The sequence below is a fragment of the Camelus ferus genome, chromosome 6 (genome assembly GCF_009834535.1).
Source record: "Camelus ferus isolate YT-003-E chromosome 6, BCGSAC_Cfer_1.0, whole genome shotgun sequence".
Classification (NCBI taxonomy): domain Eukaryota; kingdom Metazoa; phylum Chordata; class Mammalia; order Artiodactyla; family Camelidae; genus Camelus; species Camelus ferus.
In genome coordinates, this window is record NC_045701.1 from 7,208,904 (window position 1) to 7,236,190 (window position 27,287).

Consider the following 27,287-nt stretch of genomic DNA (forward strand, 5'->3'; position numbering starts at 1 on the left):
TTTCAGTAAGCCGTTAAGAAAGGAGCTGAAAATTCAGATTTTAAAGGTGGGAAAATTGAGCCTGAAAGGAAGTGAATTGATGTCTGAAGCTCCTTTGTGAAGAGGCAGCCATTGGGAACTGGGATTCCAGCTCGTCTTTGTCCGCGGTGTGTGGTCCCCACTGGCACGATGCTCACGCCTGAGACAGAGGGCTCCTGTGTCCTGGGCTGCAGGTGGGAAGGTGTGAACGTGAGTCTGGGAGAGGCCCCGATGTAAGTGACACGGGAGAGGAGCTCTGTGGAGGTGATGCCTGCCAGCTGACCTAACGTGGGAGCTGCAAGAAGGGAGGACCCAGAAGACCTGACGTGGCATTTCCCACTCGCAGTCTCGGCGAGTGGCAGCCCCAAAGGGGTTTGGAGGGAAGAGGTAGCTTTTGGGGCTGGTTTCACTGCTACTTTACAGGGGGACATTCTGTGGTCACGTCCAGCAGGACCTTGGAAATGTGGATCTGGAGCTCCTGAGGGAAGTTGGCCATTTCTGTGATGGTTAATGCCATACGAGGGGTGGTGATGGACATAAGGGAAGGTGAGGCGGCCAGAGGTCAGTAGGCTGGACATGGGGGCGTAGGACCTGCACCTGTGGAGGTGTAAGGAGAGGCTGAAGGCGCGGAGTGATGGACAGGCTATTGGAGAAGGCGGTGAGGATGCCACTGGGATCATCAGGAGGGCAGACCATCTTCCGTGGGGTGGAGAAGCGGTGAAGGAAGATGCACAAGGTTAAGGAGGGGATGGTGAGGGACTGAAGTAGCAGGATGGTTTGGTTCTTTTGAGACTAGCTCTGGAAAAGACGGGTGTGGGGCAGGACGCCACGATTGCTCCATTGCCAGCTATTCCACACCCCTCCCGCCCAGAACAACGCCTTTGTCTTCTAAGCATCTGTAACGGGTAACGTTTGAACCGTACTGTTCAGCACTAAGACTGAATCTTCGTTGGCCCCTTACCGTTTGGAGTATAAGTCTTGTCTCTTAAAATCCCACAGATTGTTAATAGATGGTGGTGCTGACTATATATACTTGATAACTGACTGACAAACAGCCACCAGGAATTACTGCTCAAAATGGAGGAGAAACCCAGGGGAAAATGTTTTTCCTTTTTTCATGAAAGGGCACGATGAAGGACGGACATGGGGAAACATCTGTCACTTTAAAATGTGGGAAGCACCGCCTGAGAACAAATGGGGTTATCATGACAATGCTAGCGATTTGGGGCGAGTGACGCCGGCAATATCAATTTCAGAAGAGCTGTGCTGGAGCCGTGTGTAATGTATTCCGCTGGGCATGTTCTGTGGAGCCGCGAAGCCAGTGCAATTCTCGTGCCTCGCAGTGACTGGGTCCTTTTGTATTAGAGAGCTTTGGAGATGTTAAGAGCATTTGGGGATCTTAGCAGCACTAAAAAAGATCTTTCCTTTCAGAGGGTGTATTAGATAAGATGGAAGAAAACTCAGAGGGGAATAGAGCTGGGTAAGCTCTGCTTGCTTTAAGCCCTTCAGCCTGGACACAGAGGTCTGGATTTAGTCCGGGGCCATTTCGGGTACCGTCTGTTGGGAAGGGCACAGGTTAATCGGCTCAGATACATGCACGTGTGATGTGTGCATTGGCACGTATTGGCATATATATGCACTCGTGAGCACACTTGTATGTAATGTATACATCATCGTATACACATGCTCATGTGTATTATAAATGTATCTTTGCTTTGAGGTTGGCACATTTGTATGTGCATCTGCACTTACCCGTGGGTGGCTCTGTGCATACACGTGTATGGCATGAGCTCAGTATACATATGCGTGAAGATGAGCAAATAGTTGTAAATGCAAATACATACATGTGTATACAAGTGACACATGGAAGCTGCTTTCTTCACTAGACACACACACACACCCTCACAATTTGGAGCTGTGACATCTTACGTGTATGAAGTACTTTGGGTTCTTTTTCCAACTGTTTTGGCATCCCTTTCCCCTTCTTTTGATTCCTAAAGCAACCCTGGGATGGGAGGAGGAGAGCCCCTTAAAATGTAAGACAAAATAAGCCCACTGCTGCTCGTGGCCTCTGAGCCATCCAAGTCCATCGGGCACGTTACAGTCAAAACAAAACAGTATTTAAATCGATATAATTAGTTTTAATAGATGATATAACTGTGGTGTTGATTGAAAAAAAAATTCAAAACACAGTGGCCCCACGAACCCATGACGTTAAGCCCACTACACTCAGCTGAGGAATCGGAAGGCAGGGCCCCTCAGATGTAGTGACCAGCCTCAATTATAGACAGTTTTAAAGACATTCAGTTTTATCACTTTTCTGCTATGCACAGTGAACCGTAATGGGTTAACAAAGTATAGGAGAGTGGGGTTTTTTTTGCGGGGCTCTATTGTAATAAATAGAAATGGAAGTTGAACAGTTTTACCTATTGTCTATGTACACAGTGTCTCTGAAGGCTCGGGGAGGGCTTGTTCCATTATGTAAGTTGAGTGTGCAAGCTTCAGTATTTGTCAGGATGTTTATTTGCTTTGTCAGCCCTCTCACCCCTTAGGTAAACTTCTGCCCCACTCCTGTTGGCATGATCAACACGGAGAATCAGTGGAACTGGAATTTATAAGGTTTTACCATAGCAGCAATTAGGGAGGAATGCACATGTGTTTGTGTATGGGAAGGTTAGAAATGGAAATAAATGCAAAAAATACACTTTTCTGGCAAGTCATCATTTTTAATACGAACACAGAAAGCACAAGACAGCTTTGTTTTGCCTTTGGCGGCGGCGGGGCGGGGGGGTGCAGTTGCTTTTCTTTTTTTGCTTCCTGGTTTTTGCTAGAAAGAAACTTGTTCATTTCCCACCCACTCCACACCCCCTCTCCCAAGCGGAAATATCTGTCCAAGATCATCCTTTTAAGTGCTCCGTCTTAGAGAAGAGAGAAGAAAAAGAACTGTGGTTTAAAATATATATGTACATCTTTTTTTTAAGCTTGCAAACTGGGATTTCTACACTCAATTTGTGTTCTTGAGACACTGGAGTCAAGTTTATGTATAGTTTTTGATGTAGGACCTAATTAGGCTCTCAGCATATCTTAATACTTTCTGCTACATCTGCATTAAAGATAACATTGCATACATTTGCATTTCATTTACATAAAAAAGTTAGCCATGCTGTATGAAACAATCACTATAAGCAAGTACCGTTGACAGCAAATATTTTGAATAAGCATGTGAAAATCCATGTCTACACAAAGCCTGTCCTGGATTCTGTCTCATCTCTGTCATTTGCGACTTGTTTGTGTGACACATTCCAACGGAGCCATTGAGGTTAAGCCAACAAATAAGGACATAGGAATCAGAAGTCTGAAGTCTGCAATCTACTCAACTAGGGAGAGGAGAGAAAGGCTCGATCGAAATTGTTTTCAAAACTGTTTATAATTTTATCAATGGTGATAATCATTGGTGATAATAATGGTGTAATTTTTATGTTTTAGAAGAGAGGAGAGCACCTTGAAATAAAAGTGTTCATTCATTGCTTTATTCATTCATATGTATTTAGATGAGTCTATATGGGGCAATCTTATTTTCAGGTCTCATTTAATGAATGTCAGGTTTATCTGGGCCATTTGACTCTAAAAAAGAGCTTTTACCAGGGGACTGTTCTGCCAGTTTCCTCAGGAGGAGCTGCTTCTTGACTTAGGTCTGTGCCACCAGGCACATCCCCGCTCAATGGCGCACCTCCCAGATTTGTCACACCAGGCTTTTCTTTCCCTCGTATGGGTCCCAGCACCTCCGGGCAGACTCTCTGGAGTGCGGCTTGTCAGTATCAGGGGATGGTGGGCACAGTCTGTGACGCGCAGGCTCTTCTGTGGCCTTGGGACCCAAACCTTGTCCTGCAGAACACACTCTTTCCCGAGAATGTGCTTTGAAAATGGCTCTAACCAAACGTATCTGCAAATCTTTACAGACTTCTCCCTCTTCTTAGAGAGCCACAATGCCTAGAGTGGAAATCTTTCTTAATATTCTTTAAGCTGGCATTTCCCACACCTTCGGGACCATGGAAGCCTTTGTTGGAGTGACACTGCTCACCCTGGGAGCCCAGTTTTCTGCAGTGATTTTAATGTTTACTTATTTATATTACTCATATTATCTCATCTGATTCTCTCAAGAATCCTGTGAGTTAAAGTACCATATTAGTGCCACCTGAGAGATGAGAAGACTGAGAGATGAGAAGGCTCGCGGAGTCTGGTCCGCTTCTGTTTCCGGGCTACCCCAGCTAGTTCCTGCAGTCATTTCTCAGGTGTCATGACTCGAGTCCTCCTCACCATCTCATCTACTCTCCCCCTGGTTTATCCGTATCCCATGTAACTGTGTTAGCTATACTGAACACAGACTCCCCCCCCAGCCCCGCCCCCAATGGATGCTGAGGTCTGAGTCAGGCAACGCATCACCTCTCTTGTCCTGTACCCTTTCATTCAAATAATGCAGCCTGAGCCTGCAATGGCTCTGTTATAGGTGTATAATTACTTTGTATCATTCAGAGCACGTTCTCAGAATTGTTCAGTCTTTTCCCATGTATGTGGCTGATTTTAAAAAGCTAAACATTGTGATCAACAGCAAGTTTTTCAACCTCTTTAAGCCTCACTTCTGGTGAGTAAAATGGGAATAGTGACAGCACGCACCTCCTGGAGTTGTGGGGGCAACAGAAGAGCATATGAAGTTCCCACTGTTGTATCTTGTCCATAATAACTATTCAGTAAGTATTAGTTAGTACAACCATTATTGTTATTATTAGAGAAATTAGGAATGGCAGTTGAGCAAAAAGCCTTTCTTCCAGACATTTTCCTGTGCATTTCAATGTTACTCATTTTTCTTTACTTAAAAGATCGTGAATTCATATCAATTTAACTGAGTGGCTTTGTCAATACATTTTAAATGATTCCCACAATGCTGATTTAGGCATTTTACATTTTCTTATGCGTTTTCAGCTGGTTTTCAAAGTCTCAAGACTCTAAGGGGGAAAAAAATAAAAAACTAAACTAATCCTTAGTTGGCAGGCAAGTCCCCTCCCCAAATCCTCGGATTAAAATGGAATCTGCCTCCAGGGCTTTCCTTGTCTTCTGTGATTGAGATCTGTCTCAGGCAGGAAAGCATCCAGTACCTGTGCATGGCAAATGCATTCTTGAGAGATAGAATTTGCAACTGTAATATTTATCAATAGGCACGCTAATTCTCTTGATGATGGTAATTAATGAGGTGCTTATATCCTATTTTGCGGTAGTTTAACAAGCTCCCGGCTAGTGGGGAGATCTGGTGCTGGCTGTAAATGCTGAGAATCAAAGATGCTGGAGGAGAAGGCAGAAAATGGAGCAGAAAAATTAAGGTTTTAGTAGATAAAATGCCTCAGATTAAAACAATCGCAAAACAAACCTTGGAAAGGCCATAGCATTTAAATACTGGTGAGAGCTTTCTGGGGAGAAAAGTCGCATGTTTCCCATTCTTTCTTCCCCAGTCTCACTGTTAATTCTGACCACCTGTTTGTCTTTCTGCCCGTTTGTCTTTCTGCCCGTTTGGTCTGGCCTGTGTTAGCCCTGTGAAGTGAAAAATTGAAAGGAAAACGTATTTCTCTTCTTAAAGCTTAGATAGTTACGGCCAAAATATTTTTTTGTATTGGGTTTCGAATAATTGGACCCAAACCTACACTTAATTTTGCCTTAGCTGTCCTCATAACCCTAGTTAACCTGTGTTCTTGCTTGTTCTTTGATCCTTTGTGGAAATAAGACCCACAGAATACAAATTCAGAAAGGCAGAAATTCTCACTCTTCGGAAGAAAGCAAGAGAAGTCAAAGTGACCTCAATAAATCAAACGCAAGTTGAAGTTCAGTAGGGACAAATGTAAGGTAGGATACTCAGATCCAGTAAATGGACTCACAGATTTAACATTGTGCGAGCCCTGTTGTGGAAGAGAAGTCAGCCATGTGAGGAAGGCATCCATAGCTTTGTCCTAGAACCTACCATGTGTGGGGCGTTCTGCGGGAGTCAGCTTATTCACAGACTATTGTCATCTCTACCATGACTCTCCAGGCTCCATATTAATTTCCTCCCTCATTTTCTCAGTGTGGAAGCCAAGGCTGAGAGAGGCTAACTCATTGGCTCAAGCGTGCACAGTTGTGGATGAGTTCGCGGGTTTTGAACCGTGCTCTTTCTAACTTGACCAGGAAGCACCTCCTTACAGAGCTGTTATTTAAAAAGCCAGCCCAGTTCTTGGCTGTATTAACTTGGATTTCACTTGAGAACCAGTTAATAACCTTGCCAGTATGCTATACATTAATTACAATTTAAAAGAAAAATGAACAGGAAAAACTGGAGCAAGTCCAAAAATAACCCCACCCAGCCACCAAGGCAGTGGAGGAAACTGAAACCTGACCTAATAGGAAAAGACGCGAGGTGGCTGGGATGGCTTAGCTAGGAAGAATGCAGCCACGGGCTGAGTGGCACAGTAATTGCCTATAAACACTGAACAGGCAGTAATAAAGATTTACATTTTGCATAAATATTGCAGTTTACAAAGCACTTCCAGATCTGCGTTTTACCGGTTTCTCACAGCAGTCTTCCAGAGCAGGATTCAGCAGACTTTTTCTGTAAAGGGTCAGATGGTTAAATATGTTTGGCTTTGCAGACCGTACGATCTCTGTCACAACTAGTCGACTCTGCTGTTAGCAGCACAGGCAAGCAGCCCTCGGCAAGTTCCTAAACAAATGGGCATGACTGTGAGCCAATAAAACTTTATTTATAAAAAGAGGTGGCAGGCTGGATTTGACTTAAGCTGCAGTGCTGTGAGTATGTATTATTGTTCCCATGATACAGATGGGGAAATAGAGGCTCACAGAAGTCATGTGACTTGTGCAACACAACTCAGTGAATAAACAATGGTCTTGAAAAGAGAACTCAGTTTCCTTAATTCATTGTTTGGCCCTCAAAGCTCTAAATTGAAGACGTGTCCCGAGAACGACCTCAGAGAAGTTTGTTATCCCAAGATACTCTTTGCCTGTGATGGTGATTAAAATTTGGAGCAGACTGATCAGGATGTTAGATGACTACCTGGCGTAGTGAAATAGTTTTTACCAGGCACTTGAGAAGCAGGATCTGGTCAAAAACCATTTTCTGGCTTACCTGAAATTTCCATTATTAAAGCAATTACTTGAGGATCTTCCCGAGACATGTGAATTTCCTTTGAATCACAGCATTCCTGTACTTGGGAGAGGAAATACATTAGGTGGCTTATAAATTCCTTTGTCTGGTGATCATGTTGGCACTGAACCTGAGCTAGCGAAGGGCAGGACTGAGGGAATAAGGCAGCAGGACACGTTAATCTTTATGGGATTCGGGCTGGGGAGGAAGGTTGTCAGCGGAAGTTATTGTACCACTGTGGGTGTCCTATATGACTAGATGGGGAAAGCATTCGTATTACCCGCTGAACTCATGGGGCACTCAATACCATCTTCTAGCACATGCTCTAAGTGCTGTGCTTGAGTGCATTCATTTAATCCTCCAAACAGTCCTGTGAGATAGGTACTGTTACTATGTCCATTTTAGAGGTAGGGAAGCTAAGGCACAGAGGTTCACAGTAATTCTGGTGGAGGTGGCACATCAGAGTCACACTTTCTGTAATCCTTCACTGGGGACTGGAAGCTCTACACCACTGAGAACCTTGGACTGCCTACCGAAGTTCTCTACGCAGTTGGCTGGACCAGGTGGTCTTCCAGCTTTTTCTGTTGCTTTGATAGAGATGTAAATTGAGGCGAGCTGTGGAGAAAACAGAGGGCACATTCTCTGGAAGTTAATGCATCATGCCTGGCAAGGCTTATAAACCGTAGCTGAAGAATGTTTCCTCTTGTTTGCTGAAAGAATCCTTAAGTGGGCACTTAGAGCAAGCTTGGTTAAACTACCTTGCTTGGGGTTAAACCCTCATAAATCAGAACAGCTCAAGTGACCCTAGAAATGCCATGTACCCAGCAATGGCTGGGGTAATTCAGTCTACTTTATAAGTGTCAAGGAGCTGATTCTTTTTTCTAACTTTTTTCTTTTTCTTTTTCTTTTTTTTTTTTTTGGCGTGTATGGGAATGTTTTTGCAGATACACTTTCAATAAGAGTATTTTCCCAGTATCTCCCTTGAGAAAATAGAAAGGAATGCCACTTCTGTTTTTTCTTTAGATTGCGGTTTTTGTTTTAAACCACTATTCGAACATACTTAAAGTAGGAAAGGTTTATCCATTTAAAAATAAGCAACCAATGCAAAACATTGTATTATTAGTCTTAACATCATTGATTTTAGGACATCATCATAATTATCATTATTAGAATTTCTTCTCAAATTGCCATTCTTCTCTTAGGATTCTGGAACTTTAATCCCTGTACAAAGGGAAAGAAATGGATTGAGTAATGCAATAATGGATGCTTATAAAGAAAGCAATAAAGAAAGAGGATGTGAAAGATACAGTGGGAGGAGAAGGAAAGAAATAGAAAATGGACAGAGGAAAGAAAGGGTAAGAGGCCAGATGCGTGGGCAGCCGAGGGAGAAACCAGGAAGGAATCCTGGATTTGAGGACCTGCATTCACTTCCCAGCTCTGCCCCTTCCTTGCCTGCATGACCTTTGGCTTGTCAGTTGACCTTCATCAAATTGCTTTTAAATCATGTGGGAATCATTATACAAGCCTTAAAGAGTGTTGAAGTGACATGATGGGGGTGAAGGTGCTTGGCTTAATCAAGAGAGATGAATGGAATCGAAGTCAGTGCTTTGGAATGATAGCGGAACGGAACTGAGGGAGCCAGGCTCGTGATGGAAGCAGGATGGGAAGGAAGCATCTCAAGGAGTCAGTTCTTTGGGATGTTCCCACCCAACAATCCTCAAGGTCGGAAAAGTCATGGACCATTTTACTGCGTTACCCAGCGTTACCCAGCACTCCCTTGCAACTCGGTGCTCGTATTTCCGGGTCACTCATTTTCACCAGAACCATATAAGCTAGGACTGTGGTCTAGGATGTGTGCCACCTTATAGATGGACACCTAAGGGGGTAATTTCAGTACTTCAAGGACCTTTGGAATGGGGCTCACGACGACTCTACTTGAAACAGAACCTCTCCCATGATAGCCTTAGATTCAGGTTCTAGTGTGTTTTGCAAAATTCTCTACAGAAATTACCCCAAATTCCCTCAAGCTTAGGCTTTTCCTATCCCCAAGCATAGGGATTTTCATAAACTAGATTTAAATTGAATTCTTCTCTCCCAGTGTCTTTTCCTTTTAACTCACCATCTGACAGGGAACCGTTAGTATATAACCCAAAGCATATGTGGTAAGCTTGTTCCCCTCTCCGTAAATATGACTTTAATAAAAAATAGCAGTTAAACATATGTTAAAGATACAGCAGTGCAGTTGGGGGCAAAGACTAAGAGGCGACACAACTGGTTATTGCTTGTGTTTTTCATTTTCATGTTCAGAGAATTTTAAAACCTGATTTTTTTTTCCAGGCTGCAGCCAGATTTGCCCAGTTACGTGCTCTATGTTGGTCTTTATTTCTAACCGATAAACACTGGACTGTCAGTGTTGAAGTCCACGTCCAAAGTAATGAATGTCAATTACCAAATTAATGAATTAGGATGCTTTTATGTGTCAATTGTCCAGGTGAATAATGTCAGGGCTTCAAATGTTTCCCCTCAAGAGAGAGCCTTGGCATTATGTATAGAAATCAATTAAAGGAAGTGGTGAGTGATCTTGGCTTCTGGATTGCAACTGAAGATTTGTGAGATCGAAACATAGTCAGGACAAGTCAGATGTTTCTGTTTCTCATTGTTGTTAACAGCTTTGTTAAGACAATCCATCTGACTTGAAATCAGTGATTAGTCTTGACCTTAAAAGTGAACGTTCATTGGCCAGTGTTTCTTTTCTGTGTCATAAGGGTGAATCAAGGTAGAAACGTCTTTCAACTTGGTGTATCCATCTGCACCAAACCATAGATGTTTAAGAAGAGGGCTGTTCCCAGAGTCGTGGCTGTTTCTTTCACTGTAGTGAAATTAGGGCTGTAAGCCTTAAGTTGCCCTTGCAGTGTGAATTTTTCCTGTATGTTTATGACATCAGTGGCAATTCTCTGCATGCAACCCTTCATCCAGATAGACTGGTTTATAGGGACAGAGGTGACAAGAGGACAGAGAATGGAATGAAGAACACTGGCTTAAGGTTCTTCCATAAGTGTTGGCGTAGAAAAGCTTTTAAGACTCTTAAGTGATGAGTCGGTCATGGTGTAGAATAGTCTTTTGGATTCATGCTCAGATTTGCTGCTCAGAGCAGTGACGCCAAGTAGTGGGTAAGGTGTCTGTTTGAACTCCATTTTCCACTTTAAAGATAGGAAAACCAAGGCTCTGAGAGGCTAAGGGTTTGTGTGAGATGGTAAGTGATGGGACCTGGTTTTCTGCACCCCTGTCTCTCTAATTGAGTTGAGTGGTGGACTTCTTGTTCCTGAAGTTGCCCCTGGTCAGAGATGGCAGAGAGGAGGAAAGGCAGCATGTGCACCCCTGTAATTCTTCTACGTCATTTATTTCCACATCTTTTTGGTTGTTGGAGTGTAGGTGAATGCATGCAGCTTTCTAAAGAACACTGTACTTAGTTGTGGAATTTTTGCCTAACAAAGTCAAGGACAAAGCATTAAAAGGTGGTGAATAGTCAAGATATGGACAAGAGGGAATTCCATCTGCAAGTTAATTTTTTCCATAGGATTTCTTCCATTCCCACAAATAATAAATATAAGTTGCTTGACTACAGCTTTAAGTCACGGGTGGGAAACTTAGTTTTTCTTTCCTTCTTTGAGTCAGATGTAGTTCACCGTCAGGGAGCTACCCCGTGTCCGACGTCGCCCTTGTCCTTGGAGCTGCCACATGCTTGTTGCTGTCTGTGCTCTGAGCACCTGCTTCACGGGACAGATTGTCAGCACCTGGCCTGGGGCTGCAGGTGGGGTGAGGCCAGGTCTCTTGAGAGGCCTAAATCAAGTATTTTCTTTAGCCCCCTCAAACCCAGTAAAATAAACGTTCATTCTCTTGGGTCTCACAGAGGAAAAAGGATAGCCATGAAATGTAGTAGACAGTGCATTTCAATTGTTTTACAGGCATTTCCCCCCTAAAAAAGAATTTTGAAAGTTTCACATGCTTGTCTAAAATTTGACATTCAATTTTTCATCCTAAGTTTAAACAGTTGCAAAGAATATAATTCCTGGCAAATTTTACATATTGGCATTTCAAAATTAAACTGATCGCCTTTCAAAATGCATTCAGTGAAATCTAAATACTATTTTGAGTGAATATTCACCATCATTCTTTTTTTTTTTTTTTTTAGTATGTGAACAAACTATTCTTTAACTGTCAAAACTTTTACATTTCTTCTTTGGACTTGTGTTTCTCTTCTATTTCCCCTGTGAAATTTTATCCTAATGCTACATATTTTTATTCTTAGAAATATTTTATTGATGCTGCTATTAGAATCCTTTGCAAATAAAAATGTGTAAAAATAAGTTAAGGAGTTCTGTTAGCAAAAAGCTCTAAGAAATAAAAAGTCTTCTAAATTGATTATTACAACGATTTTTAGTACAAAGTTGATCAAAACAACATAAGTGTACTAAGCATTTTGATAATTATTAAACACAAAGAGTAAGAATTTATGGGAAATGCATTTCTTCATGAGACAGGTGAGATTTTACTTCAAATTCGTTCGACCAGGGATGAATATTATTTATCGCTGAGGGTTCAACATCAGTTACGTTCCTGGTTTTAGTTTTTATGATGTAACTGGTGAGAAATGTTGTCTACATGTTACGTGGTGGGCCGGATGGAGTTTTGATAGAGCCACATTGTTTCTATCCTTGAACTTCTGAAGTATAAGCCCAAAACAAACCTGCACCAGCAGTGATATTTAGTCATTTCCAAGCTCGTTAGATTTTCCTTTGATTTTGTGAAAAGCAAAGATTTAGTGGGCACCTGACTTCCAAAAGCATTTGTTAACCATTCAACTCAATATGTACCAAAAAGTATATCAGAAAGGCTTAACCAAGACATTAAATGGCTAAATTGTATTCTTTATACAATTACACTTTCAGTAGTGACATGCTGCCTAACTTGATCTACTTGGAAAGTATTGGTAATTGAGAAATGTTGCTGATTTCAATAAACCTTGGCTTGCCAAACAATATTTTTATATAATTATGGTAAAAATGCTTTTCTATCACATTCTATAAATACATATTCATCAAACCTTGGATCTGCAGATTTGGTTCATTCAATGCATAGATAATATACCCTAATTATCTGTCCTCATTATTTAATCAAACAGCCAAGTCAGATTTATTTTGTGTCAGAAAAAGTCTGACTTCATTTTTCAATGAACGTGTTTTTCAATATGTTAATATGCGTGCCAGTGACAAACGATATCACTTCTGAATTTAAATTTTAACATAGAATTTGACCAAAATGTAGCTCTCTGAGGACAGGATTTTTTGGATAAATTTTATTTGAGGGAGCAATTGTTCAATAAATACTTGTCAGAGAAAGGAAGAGAGAGATTGAAATTGAGAAATGGAAGTGATGGCATCCTGAGCTTGTGGCCCGGCTCTGAGAAGGCTTTACATGCCCATCAGTAGTCTGCACTGACTCTTGGCCTGAATGGGCTGTCTCTTTGCAAAAGACCCAAAGCCCTCCCCACCCTGGATTTATTACCCACCTTGATTACAGAAGGCTTGCTTTTAACCCATATACCAAGTTGATCCTTTTGGGGGCTGGCCCTCCAGTGTTATTCATGGCTCTGGGTAGAATGTGATGTCTTTCTGCCACAAAGTAGGAGAAGGCTGATGGTAAGAGGGCAGGTGAGTATGCTGGAAAGAACCCTTGAACACAGGTGCATTCTTAGACAAACTTAGGAAAGAATCTTAGGGACACGGAGATTCTGGAAGTTAATTCCCTGAAAACTATCTGTGTCCATGTACTTCTTGGAAGGATTTTTGTGACACTTCACTTGTATACATTTCCTAGTTTGAAGACCGCTGTAATAGAGAAAGAAATAACCTTAAAATTCAAAGAAGGCTAGAGTTTGGGAGGGGTGAGAGAGGCCTGTTGAATCTAACAGGCATTGATAATCAGGCAGAATGTATTTCCATTTGATTTTAAGTTAATGGTTTTCCTTAAGGGAACTGAACTATGTAGTAGCTGTAGCTTGGAGGGTGCCACTTCTGGAGTTGGTGCGTTCCAGGAGAACGGCTAGAGAAAGGGGAAACAGCATCTATTGAACAGGTACCATATGTGGGATGCCGTGGCACCTTTACAGTAGAGAGCTAAGTGACCTTTCCCAGGGCACATGGTCAGGAAGTGGCTACTTGGTTCCAGAGTGGATCTGGGAAGACGTCAGCTTCTTTCTGCCTCTTCTTGAATCCTCCTGAGTCCCAAGGAGAATGATGATCACAGTCAGAATATCATCTCGAAAGAACAGCTCATTTTCTTTTTCCTTAGTTGATAGAGAAATACATGCTCATTGTAGAAATCATGAAAAATCACAGAAAATCACAAAGCAGTAAGCCCAAATCATCTGTAAGCCTACCCCTCAGAGAGGACTATGAACATTGTAGAGGGTATGTATTCCCGAAGAAGGACACATGTCCCCAGACTTACACACACTCATTGTCAAGGCAGAGAGGAAGTTTGTGTGGCTGAGTCCAGCCCCCACCTGAGTTGAAATTTCCAGTCCCCATTTACCAGAAAGGCGACAATAGCACATCCTTCATGGAGTTGTTGTGTTACAGGTGATAATGCAAGGGTGCTTAGTTAAATGATTATTTAGCACACAGTCAGCATGGTGGGTGGATGGATGGACAGACAGACAGCTTTCAGACATTTCCCCCCCTTTGGTTAGCAATCTTTCCTGAAAAATTTCCCATTTCATTTGTTATTACTGTTCTAAGCATGATTCTTAATCACATCCGCTGTTTGAATATAACACAGCTGACCAAGCTGCTTGTCTCGCTGTTGGGCTCTCAGATTGCTTCCAACAATCTCCTATTCTAAACAACGCTGGGATGAACATCCTATGGCATAGGACCGATACGATTGACTGCTAAAGTGGGATTGCTGCTCTGGAATCTACACATTTCAGGCATTTCCAACATGTTGCCTAATTTAACTTCAGAAAATGCTACTAATTTATATTCCAACTCTAAACAGGTACTTGAATGTTTGCATAAACCCTCACCAACATTGGTCTTATCTTTCTTTTTCATCTTTGCTAATTGGATAAGTTTTAAAAAGTGTAACACATTTTAGTTTGCATTTCTTTGATTGTAAGTGAGGTTTGACATTCTTTTTTATTTCTTTGGACTTAAAAAAATCTGACAATGAGAATGCAGGCAGGTGTTTGTTCTTTTTATGACACTTAGTGTTATTTACTCCCAGCCTCTATCATCCCTCTTCCGTAGGAGGCATAAAATTAAAGTTCTGCTTTTCCTGGCGCTGGTGTGTATACCTAAGAGGTTTAATCAGTAACTGACAGAGGAAGTGGGGTTCAGAGCGCCCCCCGACCCCAATCTCTGTGGATTCGTTCTCTTGAATTTGGCTGCTGCTTCTCTGGCAGGTGTACTTCTCAGCTCCAGGGACTTGGACCAGACAGCCCTCCACGCTCGCTTTGCCCGATGCACCTTGGGACTCTGGACGTTACAGAAATACATATGGTCTGGAGAATGCAAAAGGTCATAGGCTTATTTTTAGATGGGAAAATAAGACTCCGTTTTAAGCATAAAGAAGAATCCATTAATGGGATGCGCCCTCTTGCTGTGTTGTTTGGATTCTGATATTAGCCTCTCTCTGTGTCTCTCTCCCCCCTCCCCATCCTGCCTGCTCACAAACGTGCTCTCTCTCTCTCTCCCTTTCTCTCTGGCAAATTATAATTTTCAATGACAAGAAGTGCTGTCAATAAAGGAAGCAAATGCACAACAGGGAATTTAAATAATAGACGAAAATATCCTAAACCTGGAAGAAACTTCTTGTTTGCAAACTGACAAGGTGAGGAGGATTTTTCTCACTTTGCAGAGCTGAGACCTCATCTTGTCTGAGTTCTCGTCACTCTGGGATCTGAGAGCTCTGACGGGACTCCCTGTTGCTTCAGATCCTCCATGTTGGGATTTTGGGGGTTTTTTTCCCTCAAAAGATTTTTTTAAAATTTTGACCTCAAGAAAAGGTTTCATCAAAAGAGAGAGATTGATAGTACAGCACAGGAAAGTATATTCAATATCTTGGTGTAATCTATAATGACAAAGACTATGAAAAGGAATATATGTGTGTATACGTATGACTGAAACATTACGCTGTACACCAGAAATTGACACAACATTGTTAACTGGCTGTAGTTAAATTAAAAAAAAACAAAACTAAATGATCTGCAGTAGGATGGATGGACCTGGAGATCATCATTCTAAATGAAGTAAGTCAGAAAGAGAAAGAAAAATACCATATGATATTGTTTATATGTGGAATCTAAAAAAAAAAAAAAAGACACAAACTTATTTACAAAACAGAAACAAACTCACAAACATAGAAAACAAATTTATGGTAACCGGGGGGAAAGGGGGTGAGAAGGGATAAATTGGGAGTTTGAGACTTGCAGATACTGACTAGTATATATAAAATAGATAAACAACAGATTTATACTGTACAGCACAGGGAACGATATTCCATACCTTGTAGTAACCTATAATGAAAAAGAATATGAAAAGGAATCTGTGTATGTCTATGGATGACTGAAACATGACGCTGTACACCAGAAATTGACACAACATTGTAAACTGACTGTACTTCAGTAAAAATATATTTAGAAAAGAAAAGAGAATGCAAAATAAAAAATAAAAAGTAAAAAATATTTAAAAAAGAAAGAGATCGAAAGAGAGGCTGTATGAGAAAGAGGAGACAGAGAGAGATGGGCAAACAGCAGCCTGGGCCCTTCCCCCACCAGCTCCCTGTTTCGTTTCCAGAAAGTCTGGCCTTGTCAGCCACTGCTGGAGGGAACTGCAACTATTATCCATGCCCTTTCTCACCTTCGGCCATTTCTTTCTTTTTCTAGAAGCTGTCTGGAGTGAGGATGATGTCTTCCTAAAAGCTGCCTCTGGTCTCCCTCACCTCCCATGCCTAGTATTGTTTTGCATTTTGTAGTTGAAAGGATTGCGAAATAAACTTTAAAATTGGCCTGATTCGATAAGTATTCGTGGGCCTCACAGATACACACCAGCCCATGAGTTCAGGACGACCACGCTCAGCCTGAGAAGGCAACAAAGATAAATCTAGTTTGTCTTTGAATTTCAAAAGTTTGCATCTCCCAGCTGGAATCCTCGAGTGGGCCTGCATTCATATATATTCAATACCAGTATCAACGGGACCCTAATTAATGAGTTTGTTCATTCTTCTTGCCAGCTGGGCACAAAAACTATTGTCTGGTCCCTAGCCATTGTATGCGTGTGAATTTGGAACCTCCAGATTTCAAATCACTAGATCAGCAGATTATACAGTGTTTTCCATCCCTCGAGAATTTTTTTAAAGTGTAGACATTCTTTCTTACAATGGCAGATAATCAGAAACAACTTTTTTATTTTTTTTAAGGCTGCGTACTATCTAACTTTCCATAATGGATATGCAGGAATAGATGTTAGCTAGCTGCGTCCTTGTATTTTCGAGTGACTTACAGAAAACCAGGTTTGTGACACCGGTAAGCACAAGATATTTATATTCCCTGGCTGGGCGCATCCAATAACTCCTTTTCAAATTGGAACATCAGCTCCGAGGATGAAAGGATCACTCACTTCTCAGAGCTTAAACCCTAAAGCGGCATCATTTGTGGGAATGATTTGCTTGCAGAGATTAGCTCTCTGACTAGGTGATGCTTTGGATAAAGTCAGAAGTGGGCTGACTAGTTCCTAAATTACAGGTAGGCTGCGTCCAGAAACTCTAAGGTATTTTTTCAATTTGATACAAGCCCTTTAATCTCTCTGCATGGCATTGTTTTAGCACCGAGCAAGGCTCCTCAAAGCCCAAGATTAAATTAGGAGAAATCCCCCTGCTGCTTCTATTGAATTGACTTAATATAATGAGTTTATTGTTACATTAAACAAAATGAAACTTGCCATGTGGAAGAAATACAGCTGAGATCACAGTGGGATGCCCTTTCTCCCCTCCTACCTTGCTTCTATGTTCTTTAGAGGTGGCTTATGGGCTCAGATGCTACAGTTCCGACACGCGGACGCATCTTTCCCTGGGGGATAAAAGCTGAGACTTAAGGTTGGCACATGGAGCAGAAATCAGCTTCATCCTTTTGGGGCGCCAAGATGCGGTACCCAACCTTCCTGAAGAACTCCTCCTTATGAAGAAGGTGCAGGTGCCAGTGTAACGTGATCGTGGCTTCTGTGTCCCTCCCATTGCTTCAATTAAAAGGGCAAGGATGAAACCAGCTGACCCACCTCAACAGCCCAGCAGAGAGAGGACCTTATTAGTCGGCAGTCAGCTTCCCAGCTGCCCCTCCTGCCCATCAGCTGCCTCTTCCGGCTGGATTCTGTTTGATATTTGCTGTCTCCATTATATAACCGGTGCCCTTTTCTCTTGTTCACTTGATCTGACTCTTGCCTGGATCCTTGCATGGCTGGGTCTTTTGTGTCATTCTGTTCTTGGTTAAATGTCACCTCTTTTCAAGAGTTATTTTTCCCTTTGTCACATGGAAGGAGCCCCTCAGTCACACTCTGTCATATCCCCTGGTTTTATTTGTGTCATGTTTCACACTGCAAAATGTATCTCCACCGTTAGCTTATGTATTCACAGATGCTCACCCCTAACCCCACAAGAAGGAAAACTCTGTCAGGGGAGAGGCCACGGTTACCCCCCCCCCCACTGTACCCCACAGTGTCTAGAACACAGTAAGCGCTCCACATACTTAAGCAAAGGGTGACGTGTCAGTCTGCCCGCATGACTGGAGCCGACTTCTTGAGCTCTCTGAACGTGCGATCGCTCACTTTGGACGTGAAGAATTATCTTCAGTAATGCCCATCTCCCAGGGGCACTGTGAGATTACATCTGTGACTGGCAGACTCGCCCAGGACAATGACTGATACCTGCTGTTTGCCTTCTCCGGGCTCTAAAATTTCAGCTTTGAGTGCTTTCTCCGCCTCATGGAGCCCAGACCTTCCTCGGACAGCAAGCCTATTGTTAACCGGTTGCTGTTCTCAGATGGGAAGCTGAGCTCTAAGTTGAGTTATTAATGACTTTTCTGTAGCTCCCTCGTCCCCTCCCACAAGGATTTAGAATTCATTTTTTAAAACCATCATCTCCAACAGACCGTGGCTTGGGAAGTACTGTCTCTGTCTCAGCGGTGACTGATGTAGTGATGGGCCGGCCAGTCGGTGGCAATGCAGGCTGGAACCAGGATGTTGGGAGAACCTTTAAGAAACTCTTGAGTCATACGTTTGCTCTTTTTTAAGGAAGTTTAAAATGAAGTGTCCTCACCCACCTACGTGTTACTCTTTATTAACCTTCCCATTTGAGAGAAGGTTTTTTTTTTTAAGTTTATTTTTAATTAAAAGATTCTCTTGAGCTGGGAGGGGTCTTAGAAATCATTTGCTGCTACCTTGGTACCTTGCACATGAGGAGACTGAGGCCTGCAGAGGGTAAGATGCTTATCCACGATGTCCTCACTTGTTCCGGACAAGTGGGTCCACCCAAGCCTTCTGACTCCCCAGCTGATCCGTCCCCTCTTGTCTGGCTTTCCTTCCAGAAGGCCCACTTGAGTTTCACTTGCTTTTGCTTAGTTTCCCAAAAGCCTCTTATAAAAGTCAGTCATGATGATGGTCATCAAGTTGCCCTTTTTCTTTTCTGCTAAAGTCAGAACCACCCCAGTTCTACTCATCTTTCCTCACCTGCTCAGTTCTCTATCTAGTCAGCAGCTCTGTCCCTCTGCGTAAATCCTCTCTTGTCACTCTGCCCCTGCTTTGGGGGGCAGTGCCAGCCTCCCGCTGCTTTCCCAAGTGTTCTCCTGCACAAACCTTCCTTGCCTTTGAGTCTGGAACCCTGGGCATCCCTTGACCTCAACCTTCTCTTGCCAGCATCATTAATTGTCATTTTCAGTTAGGGACTATTCACTTTGCATCTGAGATCATTTGTAGCCTCAGTGCCTCTCATCTTTTACTTTGATTGGCTGGTCAGTTCTCAACCTTAAAATCTGTGCGTTTAGTGCCTTAAGGTGTCCCATGAGTCTTAGGTAAACCTGTATAAGCCACGTGTTAAGCTGATTAAAGTATGATTCAGTATCACGAACATTTTTATTTAGTGTAATGAACATTTTAAAAATTCTTGCTGTCGTCATCAGGAAAGACTAAACATCAAATATATTTTCCAAAAAGATCTTCTTTAGCTAATAAAAAAAACCGCTAAATGCTAAGTATATCCTATAATTTTACATCTGTTAAGTGATTTGAACTGTAAAACGTTCACGCTAAAAAACAGTTTGCCTTTCCAGCTGTCGGTCTGCTCCAAACATTGCATGTTACTGTGCAGGAAGTCTTCCTTGCAGCCCCAAAGTAGTTCTCACTGTTAGAATGCCGTTGGAGGAGGGATGGAGGGCAGATTAATTTTCTTGTCTGCAATTCAGCTGTTTTGATTTTCTTGCAACGTATAAAGTCTGTTTAGAACTCGCCCCCAGGATCTGATGTAATTCTAAATGGCCACAAGCCAGTTTTCTTGGTTGTCTATTCAGAAGGGGTAGAGTCTGCCCTGACACTGACAGAAAAATACAAGAACCCAGCAGCAAAAGCCCTTCCTTCCCTTCTTGGCCACACGCACAGTCCAAGGCTCCGTGGGTCCCTTCCAAGGCTGGGCCCCTAGGCTGCCCGTCTTACAGGAAGCCTCTGTGAGACTCGGGGGATGGGTGGGGAGCAGAGATGGTTTAAGCTTGAACACCTGTGTGGGGAGGTAGGTGTGTCTACATCCTACCGCATAATGAGGAGCATGTCTGAAATACAACATACCTGCTCTTTCCAAATATATAAGGATTTCTCCATGTGAAACGGGGATTTTTTTTTTTTTTTTTTTTTTTTTTTTTGGCCTTAAAGGTAAACTAACATCCACGAATATGAGCTCCCAGGAGACAGATTTCAGCTGGGTCTTGGGAAGAAACCCTCTGAGAGTCAGGGCTGCCTGTCGTGGGGGGGACCTTAGCAGCAGTAAGCTCCCTGTCCCTGTACTTAGAAGCCACCCCCTGTTCACGTGTGTGCTAGGAGGCCTCCCACAGCAGTATTTTAAGGCGCCACAAACAACAGGATGAATCTTTCTGGCAAAGAATGAGAATTGTTAACTATCCAGCAAACAGCTGTACCTCAATTTTGTTTTCTATGACAAGGGTCCATAGAAGATTTAATTTCAAAAGATATTCTACTTAAAAAAAAAAACAACAAAAAACTGCTTGAAAGCCACCACACGTGATTACTCAAACTCTCTTCTTGCTCTGGGGTGCTATCACTATATAGTATCTAGTGTGATTGGTCATCGAGTTCTGGGTCTCAGGTGGGTTCAGTTCTGCATGTGGACAGTAAGTCCCCCATCTTCAGTGTGGCTGATGGGATCCAAACGTCCTGTCGGCCACATCCTATTGTGGCCTGGAACAGTGTGTTGAAGGCATGAGCGAGAGTATTGTTTTGTTTTGTTTTTTAGTATAATAATTGGTTTCCATGGGATTACGGCTCTGTTATCTTATCACTGGCAATTCTTAGAACTACAGAGAGAAGGATGACTCAGCCGTCACTATAGCAAAGTCAAAGGAAACACTGAGGTCCAAACAGGAGACAGTGTGGGTTTGCGGTGATAAAATTGCCTTTGAGAATCTTCTGTTCTAGGAATGAGACATCAGCAAACACGAATTACAGTTTTTAAACGCTGTAACTATTACAGAGAAGATATACATGAGTACTTCCTAAGAAGATAAACATGTGTAATTGAGTGTAACACTAGATTATCTTCATTTTTTAAAGCATACTTTATTTGAGAAGCATCCATTCTCAGGGGAAAAATATTGTTCTGAAGATGTTTTAAAATAATACTTAGTAAAAATATTACTTTGTTGAAAGTTGATGACAGATGTAAATATCATACTTGCTTTAAAATATTATTAGAGGGTGGCATTTAAAACATGAATAATGAAAAACTGGGAGAAACAAACTTGCGAGCCAGAAAATTGACGCTGGGGAGAAAACGGCTGTGTATTCTCAGGAAAATTGCTTTCCTTCTCTGAGCTTCAATTTTTATGTTGATTTTTTTTAAATTATCAAACTATAGTCAGTTTACAATGTTGTATCAATTTCTGGTGTACAGCATAATGTTTATCATACATATACATACATATATTTGTTTTCATAATCTTTTTCATTATAGGTTACTGCAAGATATTGAATATAGTTACCAGTGCTATACAGTAGAAACTTGTTTATCTATTTTATAGATAGTAGTTAGGTCTGCAAATCCCAAACTCCCATTTTATCGCTTCCCATCCCCTTTCTCCCCTGGCAGCCACAGTTTGTTTTCTATGTCTGTGAGTCTGTTTCTGTTTTGTAAATAAGCTCATTTGTGTTTTTTTCTTAGGTTCCACATATAAGTGATATCCTATAGTGTTTTTCTTTCTCTTTCTAGCTTACTTCATGTAAAATAACAATCTCCAACTCCATCCATGTTGCTGCAAATGGTGTTATTTGATTCTTTTTTACGGCTGAGTAGTATTCCGTCGTAGAAATATACCACAACTTCTTTATCCAGTCATCTGTTGATGGACATTTAGGTTGTTTCCATGTCTTGGCTATTGTATATAGGGCTGCTATAAACATTGGGGTGTATGTATCTTTTCGAATTAGAGTTCTCTCCGGATATATGCCCTGGAGTGGGATTGCTGGATCATATGGCAAGTCTATGTTTAGTTTTTAAAGGAATCTCCATTCTGTTTTCCATAATGGCTGCACCAAACTACATTCCCATCAACAGTGTGTGTGGGGGGTTCCCTTTTCTTTACGCCCTCTGGAGCATTTATTATTATGGACTTTTGAACGATGGCCATTCTGACTGGTGTGTATATTGATTTAATAAGGAAATTAGATCAGGTAATCCAGTACCTTTTCATCTCTTAAATTCTTTCATTCTCTTCCTGAATTGAGTGAGTGTTCTCATTCATCTGCAGAGTGGTATAGTTCAGACAAACCAGTTTTGTTGCCCTCCCCTCCACGTTACCAGCCAGTACTCCCCACATCAAGCTTTTTGAAAACCAATCAAATCAAGCGCCTAAAACATTTTACTTTCAGGTTAGGATAGCAATAACTATCACCTCCTGTGTAACATGTAACATTATCATCTCTGCCTCCCAAAAATCTTTCTGAGCTACTCTGGAATATTACAAGCTCCTGAAATGTATTTGAGGATTGTGTAGGAATTATTTTCAATTCTTTTGAAAGCATTCCATTCTGTAAAGGATAACTGATGAAGTGACACAATGTATGCTTTTCCTGTGCATTTTTACAGTAGCAGCCGCTTCAGTGTGCTGGTGGAGGTACACTGTAGGATCACAGCGAGTGTTACTGGAAGGTGAACCCTTAACATTTCACATTTTTATGCAGATATAACTAACATACAGCGAAATGCACAGATCTTAAGCTTTCAGTTACAATAAGTTTTGACGACTGTATGCACTCATGTAACCACCACTCAAGGCAACACCTGGAACGTTTCCATCTCTGTGTGTTTCAGTATCTTAGTTCCTAGTTTTTGCCCCTTTCATTTAATTATCAAATAATCCGTAAACAAGAATCACGGGAAAAGTGGACCATTTGACAAGGAACAGGGAATCCTTCTTACAGGAAGACTCTCTTTACCTTGGACTTGGTTTTAAGTATTAATTGCTTTCCTTGCACTGAACGGCCAGAGGTACGCTCCTCTTTTCATGTTCATGCTGTGTGTGGCCATCACAATATGTAAATAAATACGTGTGGCATACGCTTTGATGTTAGGAAACACTCCCAGGGCAGTGTTCGCTGTCTTGTGGGAAAACACCAGGGTGTTCGGCCAGAGTGTCCACAGACCCCAGTTTGATGCAATGATCTGAAAAGGAATGCGCGTCAGACGCTTCCTGGGGGCCTTGAGTTGGGCCAACAGATGTGCTCTCAGACAGCTGAGGACAAGAGTCCTTGTGCTGCAGGCTTTTCCCTGAGCCAGCAGGACGAAAGCCCGCCAGGCTGAAGGAAGGAGAGCTTGTCGGTTATGGGAGGATGTTGGGGGCAGGAGGAACACATAGAGGACATGATCCCTCTTCCATGCCACCTTTATCAGAACCTAGAGCCCAGAGGTGGAGGGGGCGCTGGTGGGACCCTGAAAGCCTGGAGGCTGCGTCCTGGCCAAGAATCTCTCAGCGAAGGCTCCGGAAGATCTGGGGCCACACCTGAGTCCACCCCTCATTTCTCTGGGCCTCTGTGCTTGGACTGCTAACAACCAGCTCAAATTGGCTGATTTTTCCACATTTGTCAGGGAGCCAGCTGCACTGGCTCAGCTGAGCATCTGCAGAAAGGGAAGCAGAGAGCCAGAAGGGGAAAAAAAAGCTTTTAAGTCATTATTCTTATTCATTTCCCTATTCTCCGCCCCACCCCCTCGCAGTCTCCACTGCCATGCCTCTTTCTTCTTCTTCTTTTTTAAAAGATCTTTTTATAACAATCTTTTCCTTTATGTGGCGAGAGCCCTTGGCATCCGTCCAGTGACCTGTCTGTAGAGAGATACTCCTCCCTTCTAATTAGGCCTTTGTTACACCACTTCCTGATTTTCTCCTCTTTCTTTCCTTTTTAAAGCTCCTGGCCCTTGACATCCCAATGCCCCAGTGGAATAACCACACTTGTTAAAACGAAGGGTCTTCAAAAGGGTGATGAAGTTGGCTTCCTCAAGGAGGCCTGCGAGTTCCTTCAGGCCCGTGGTTACAATGGACGAGGGCGCGGAAGGACCCAAAGTGAGACGTGTGTTGCGATGTCTTCATTCTGGTCACAAGCTGGCCTGCAGAGCTCTCCCAGCATCCTTGTCCCTGTCCTTGGGCCTCTGCAGTTCCGGATCACAGTTCCTTCATTCCACTGTTCCTGGGTTATAATCATACAGGTTTCCGGGCAGGAGAATGGGATTTCTTGTTGTCACATACTCCTGAAAAGACAGAAGGGGCTAAACCCCAGAGAGGCAGGGAGGGCCAGAGATGGAGGTAAGGCAGGTGAATGCACCCCATTCTCCTGGGGCTCACGTCATGATAGTCAGAGGAGAAGGGATGCACTTCGATTAAGCTCAAGAAGGGAGATAGAGATCTGATTATTTATGCAAACGCTTGCTTGTATTCCATTCAGTCTTTTTAAAGAAAATTGGTACCAGGATATAAGTAATAATAGCTCCCACATTTGAGGCGACTTAACGTGAAAGCCAGGGACTCTCACGGTCACTGAAGTCTTGAGAATATCAAGAAGAAGTTATGAGCGGCACGAATCCTTCTGTATCAGGGTTGGTGATGTTCCGTTCTGTTCCCTTTGTTCTGAAATCTGTGGTTCAATCACGTATAAATGCCAAGCAGGCTAGAGACCCACTTGGAGTGACCTCTCTTTCTCTAAGGTGGCTTTTAGAAACAAACAGTTTGCCCAGTCCACGCTTGGACGTGACGCTGGGTTTTTGCCTGTCCTCAGACTGGTTTCCTCATTGTCCCCAAGTGTTACCAAATAACAGGTGGTGGGCTTAAATCACATGAGAGACAAAACTAAGGTTTGACTCCCTTTCTATGGATATGAGGGGTTTTAGGTGTAGATTGTGTTTTATTTCCCTTTGAAAATTGTGTATCTTGTGGAGTATTATGAGGAAAAAATGTTTTATCTTTTTGGGAGGTAAACAGAAATCCACCCCCAAGTTGTCTTTATGACCAGCCTCCTGGTAGAACTGTTTATAGGTGCCTAGTTAAGAATATCAAATGCCCTTCCTGATGGTTGAAGAGATTGAAGTTAGGTCCCTTGGACAAGCTTGGATTGGGTTGAATGAAAATTAAATGGGGTATTGATTGTAAAGGCATGTCTAAAACATGGAAGCTAGATCTCAGATTTGTAACTTGCTTTGTAAGTTACTTAGCCAGTCTGTGAAAGGGGATCATTAATCCCTTTCTCACAATAATTTGGTGAACATGGATGAGATCCTGTGTATATAGTGCCTGATCAGATACCTTCAGAAGAATGCACAGACCAGCCGTTTTTCAAAGAAGGGCAGTGTGCTTTTTCAACTTAGAAAAGTTAACTGCTATCCAAGGAAGAGCTTCGCTTAGCAATGAGAAAACTGTAGGTAACCAACTGCTATCTGCGTTGTTAGGTAACCAGCGCCAAGGGTAGGTAAGCGTTGCAGAAGAATGTGACCTTGCTTTCCATTTGAAAACAGTCCAGTAACGAGAGGGGAGGGTATGAGTGGGTGAGACTCCTCTGTTCGAAGGACCCATTGTTTTCTGCTGAAGCATTTCAAAGTTTGGAGTCCAAGCACGCTTTTTCCTATAAGAACAGTGGAACCATGTCTTAAGTATCAGTTAAGTACCCAAACCAGCCCAAAGTAAATTTTTTTTTTTTAAAAAAAAAGCACAAGCTGACTTTTGCTGCTTAGCATCTGTAGTGTTTCTGTCTGTGAAACACTGCATGCTGGTTTTCAGGTAGAAATCATTTGCCTACATCCCCAGAACCTCTCTGAGTGGCTCTCTGACAAGTTCCATGGGGTCTGAGGCTCTGACTGTGGGCAAGGGCTGACCACAGATGAGAGCTGCTCATGGAGATAAACTTGAACCTTCTCAACAACAGAGGCTGCAGCCGAGGGCAGCCGTCCCACTGTAGTTCCCCACCTAGGTCTGGGCCTGAGCCTCATCTCCAGCTGGGGTCGAAGGATTCCTGACTCTTCTTTGTTCCTGTTCTTATGTATGTGTTATCGATAAGTTGAAAATGTGTTGGGTTAGGACCCACCGTGCATGAGCTGTAATGGTGGATTTGTAATGCCGGGGTATGTAGATCTTTAATCCTCTGGCAAAATGAAGGAAATACAGGTACCCACGTTCCCCTCCGTGTGAATGCCAGTGCTCCTTAAAATGCGATCCTTGGACCATCAGCATCTCCTGGGAACTTGTTAGAAAGGCATATTCAAGAGCTTCACCCAGACTCCCTAAATCAGAAACTCTGGTGGTAGGGCCCAGCCTGCCAGGGGATTCTAGTGGATACTAGAGTTTGAGGGTTCCTGGTTTAAGGAGGAAATAGGATTCTTGTCTTTACTGAAGTCTTGGGGGCAAGGGATACTGGTGGGAAGTGGGGTGAGGAGAGCTCCATGGACAAGGTGAGGGGCTCAGTAAATATTCAGGGCTTTTATTGGAAATTTATTTCTGAAAGTAGGGATGCCAGATAAAATCCAGGATGCCCAACTAAATTTGAATTTTAAGCAAAAAAAAATTTTTTTGGTATAAAGATGTCACATTTGATGTCCTGTGTTTTTATTTGCTAAATCTGGCAACTCTGTCTGAAAGTGAAGTTACGTTGTGTAGAAACTTGGCAGACACCATCTTAAAGAAGTGATCAAGGTTAAGTGATCATCAGTAATAATGTTAATATTACGTGCTCCCAGCTAAGATGTGATCAGAAGGGCACTTCACCTCTTGAGCTATTTTTCTTCAAAGTCTGTAACCTCAGTCTAACCGTTTGGAAACATCAGACAAACTCAAACTGAGAGACTCTTCAAAAGTGTTCAGGTCATGAAAAACAAAGAACAATTGATGAAGTGTCACTGATTGAAGGCGAAAGGAAAAAAAAAAAAAAAAAAGGAGACATGGATGACTAAATGCAATGTGGGATTCTGGATGAGATCCTGGAAAGAAAAAAAGGCATTAGTGGGGAAACTGGCAAATTTTGAGTAAAGGCTAAAGTTTAGTGAATGGTAATGTACTAATGTTAATTCTTAGTTTTAATAATTGCACTCTGGTTAAATGTGGTGTTAACATTAGGGTAAGCTGGATAAAGGGTATGTGGGAACTCTCTGTACAGTAGGCTCTTCTTATCCAAGAGTTTTGCATCCAGAGTTTCAACTCTGTACTGCGGACGTGGAAGCCATGGACACAGAGGACCCATGTTCTATGTTATATAAGGGACTTGAGCATCCGAGGATTTTGGTA

At 42.4% G+C, this 27,287-nt stretch overlaps 1 protein-coding gene across 2 annotated transcripts in view; it reads left to right on the forward strand.

Moving 5' to 3' along the window:
- The window catches only part of RORA (RAR related orphan receptor A), a 696,960-nt gene that overhangs the window by 201,086 nt on the left and 468,587 nt on the right, over positions 1-27,287 (forward strand). The gene's annotated exons all lie outside the window — the stretch shown is intronic.